At 43.0% G+C, this 3603-nt stretch overlaps 1 pseudogene; it reads right to left on the bottom strand.

The window, feature by feature from the left end:
- Positions 1-401: 401 nt before the first annotated feature.
- LOC101995396 lies at positions 402-1201 on the bottom strand (annotated as a pseudogene).
- Positions 1202-3603: the final 2402 nt, after the last annotated feature.

Genomic DNA, 3603 nt, shown 5'->3' on the forward strand with positions numbered 1-3603 from the left:
GTGCGCCATCACCACATGGCTCTGCCTCCTGAGTGCTGGGAATAACGGTGTGCGCCATCACCACGTGGCTCCTTTATTAATCTTAAGAACTTTCTCACCTTTTTCTGTGCCTCAGTTTCTTCAAGAAGACAGACTGCTTGACTCATGGAAGAAAGACTTTCCTTCCTGGCAGGATTAGAGAAACTGATAATCAATAATGAGTAAATCATCTATGTAAGCCAAGAATTTAAGCATCTTATTATGTGGACTAAGTGTCATGCCTCTAATCTCAGCACTTGGGAGGTACAGTCAGGAGGGTAAGGGGTTCAAAGTCAGGCTGGGTTACAAGAGACCCTGTCTCAGAAAAGAATCCATTAAAAGTACCAAAGAACATTTGCACATGAAATGATTTTAATTTTTTTTCACAAAGAGGACTTTTTATTTGTCTCTATTAAACACCTGGATTTTACATCAGCTCATTTACCTTTCGCAACAGTCTTGTCACCAGTAGTTTTTCCAGAACCTTCACCATGGAGCTCCATGAATCTTCTCACTCAAACTTGGGTTTCTTGGGCATTTTTCCTTTTCTAACACAGACGGTGTGAAACAGATGAATGGAATAGCAAGCCTTTTCTGTATCTTTCCCCACGTTGTCTGGAAACAATTTGCTAACCACTCCCTTCAAGTCATTTGTCTGTACTTCTCAGGGCGTGATTTCCATCTTTTTCTAGATCTGGTGGACCTGGTGATACTGCGCGTAGGACTTTTGTGCATCTGGTTATTTCTGGTTTTAGTGAAACCAACACAAAACAGATGAAGCAAGTAACCATCAGTGGTTCTGACATCAACATGAGTTTCAGTTAAGGTCTGAACTTTTTGATCATGGAATGCATTTTGTCCAGGGTAAGAGCCATGCCATGGAAGTAGTCAGACAGTTTTTACTATGAACATCTTCAGTGATTACCTTCAATTTTCTAAATGCAACTTTGTTATTCTGTAGCTCAGCAAAACTCACTTTGAACACATGGCTCTCGAAGCCATCAGATACAGTGTTGCTTCCTTGAGTTTTTGTGACTTCGGATTTTCCAATGTTTTTAATAATATAACTGGAGCCATATGCCAATCATGCCAAGCTCCCATCATGCCATTCTATCTTAGAAAATGGATCAACCTCTTTCTTCTTGCCGCCTTTCATTAGGCATTTGTTCTTGCTGACTACCATGGTGCTCTCAGAAAACCAAAAGGACATCGGTACATTGTCCAGTTCTGTGTTGAGTCTCAATTTTTACTGTTTTTGCTCATTAAAAAGCCTTTTAAGTTGGGTGTATTATAATCCTATTACACTAAGGCAGAGGATGGCAAGTTCAACACCACCTCGGGCAGTCTTTCCTTTCCTTCAGTGCTGAGATTATAGGTTTTTAGTTTCCAGGTTTCTTTATTTTGTTTTTATTTGTTTCTGCTTAAAATAAATTAATAAAACAGTACCAGTAAAGAAATACAGTATTTTGTTTCATAAACACAAATGTTATTGGGAGGAGGACGCAGAAAGATTGCCGTAAGTTCAAGGCTGGCCTGGACAGCTATGGAAAGTCTACAGCTCAGGATAAACTGCTAGCCTACCATATTCTACCACAGTCCAGGGCCACGTGTTCAAACCTCAGTCCTGCAAGAATACAAATGGCAACAACAGTAAACAGATACACGCAAATGCTAGTCTGTTCATAAACTATTTAACTGGATGGAAATGTTATTTTCAAAATTAAAATGTGTTTGATTTTGTTTTTTTCTTTTTCCTGAGACAGAGTCTCACTATAGCCCTGGCTGGAACTCTGTATGTAAACCAAGCTGGCCTTGAACTCACATAGATCTGCCTCCTCTGTCTCTGCTATGATGGAAGGGATGAACCATCATGCTGAGTCTTCTTTGTTTTGGGGACACTGTTACCTAGACTGGCTTTGAATTTGCAGTGATCCTCCTGCCGTGCCTTCCCAAGAACTGGAATAACAAGCTTTAGCCACCACTCCTGGCTTTAAATTTTACTTCAAAAACTGTTTCCATAGCCAGGTGGTGGTGGCGCACACCTTTGATCCCAGCACTTGGGAGGCAAAGGCAGGTGGATTTCTGTGAGTTAAAGGCCAGCCGGGTCTACAGAGGACAGCCAGGGCTATTACACAGAGAAACCCTGTCTTGAAACAAAACAAAACAATAACAAAAACCAAAAAATACACATTAAAAAATCAACCAAATAAAAATTTAAAAACATTTTTTTTTCAATGTTCCAGACACGGAAGAAAAAGTACCACTTCATCTCACTCCTGTAAGTGTGTAAAAAGTTGAATTCATGGAAATGGAGAGAATAGCCATTACCAGGAACTGTGGAGAGTAAGAGGGAGTGGGGTGGGAAGGGCTGACCCAATGACTATGCTGTAGACAAGAGCAAGAAGCCCTGCTGTGATGGTGTAAGATGGCAGATGGTAAGACTCAGTGGCTGAAAATGCCACATATCTTCGTCACAGTACATAAGGAAATTAAACTGAAACTGGGCAGGAAGCAGCCTCCTTGCTGGCCAGCCCTTCAAGTACTAGGAGTGCTTCGGAGGGCACTAGGGAGAACCGTCATCCACACGCTCACTCAGCGGAGACTCCTTCGTGCAGCAATACTGACTGACCAGGCAAGATGAGCCCACTGCTGCAGCTGTGCTGATCCTGTTAGCAGAGTAACCAGCTCTCTGATCGGAACTTATACCTGCTCCACAGGAGGAAATTCGTGCCTGATACTGTAAACCTGGCCAAAAAGATATGGCTTGGGAGGTCATGCGCCCCACGGGGAAAGCTACTGCTGGTGTCTTGTTAAATAGACCTGATGTACCTATCAAGTTGCCTTCTAAGTAACTGTTTATGCCCATAGTGTTGTCAACTTTGGTCAGAGAAGCTTCTCTCTGCAGTGGGCAGCAGTGACGGCAGAGACTCATAATGACTGGGAGTGCCAAGCCATAAACAGTCCATCTATATTACCCCCTCCAAAGCTCGGAGAATATCATGGAAGAATCTAAGAAACTGGGAAGGAGAGGGAGAGGATGGGACAGACTTCCAGGTATGGTGTGACCTGGCTCTTGGCACTCTTGAACTGCTCTGTCAACAGCCATGATTACCTCCCTGCAGGACAATGGGTCTGTAAATACCCTATCAGGGAGGTGGGGAGGGCTCATGTATCTCTCCTTTTCCAAGTTTATAGGCAGTTAATGATTGAAAGGGGAGGGAGAGGCATGTTTTCAGGGTCATAGCCACTCAGAAGGTGCCCATGTTCCTGTAAACAACCCCAATGTGTCTCAAAAAATTAAAAAAAAAAAAGGGCAAGAAAGCAGAAGAGGTCCTAATTGAAAAAAAGGAAATCAGTGTAAAGGGGATTAAGAAAAGGAAATCAGTGTAAAGGAGATTAAGAAAAGGTAACTGAGGGTGAGTACGGTTGAAAAGTATTATGTACATGCCAGGCGATGGTGGCGCACGCCTTTAATCCCAGCACTTGGGAGGCAGAGGCAGGCAGATCTCTGTGAGTTCGAGACCAGCCTGGTCTAAAAGAGCTAGTTCCAGGACAGGCTCCAAAGCCACAGAGAAACCCTGTCTC

Source organism: Microtus ochrogaster, chromosome 1, assembly GCF_000317375.1.
Source record: "Microtus ochrogaster isolate Prairie Vole_2 chromosome 1, MicOch1.0, whole genome shotgun sequence".
Lineage (NCBI taxonomy): Eukaryota > Metazoa > Chordata > Mammalia > Rodentia > Cricetidae > Microtus > Microtus ochrogaster.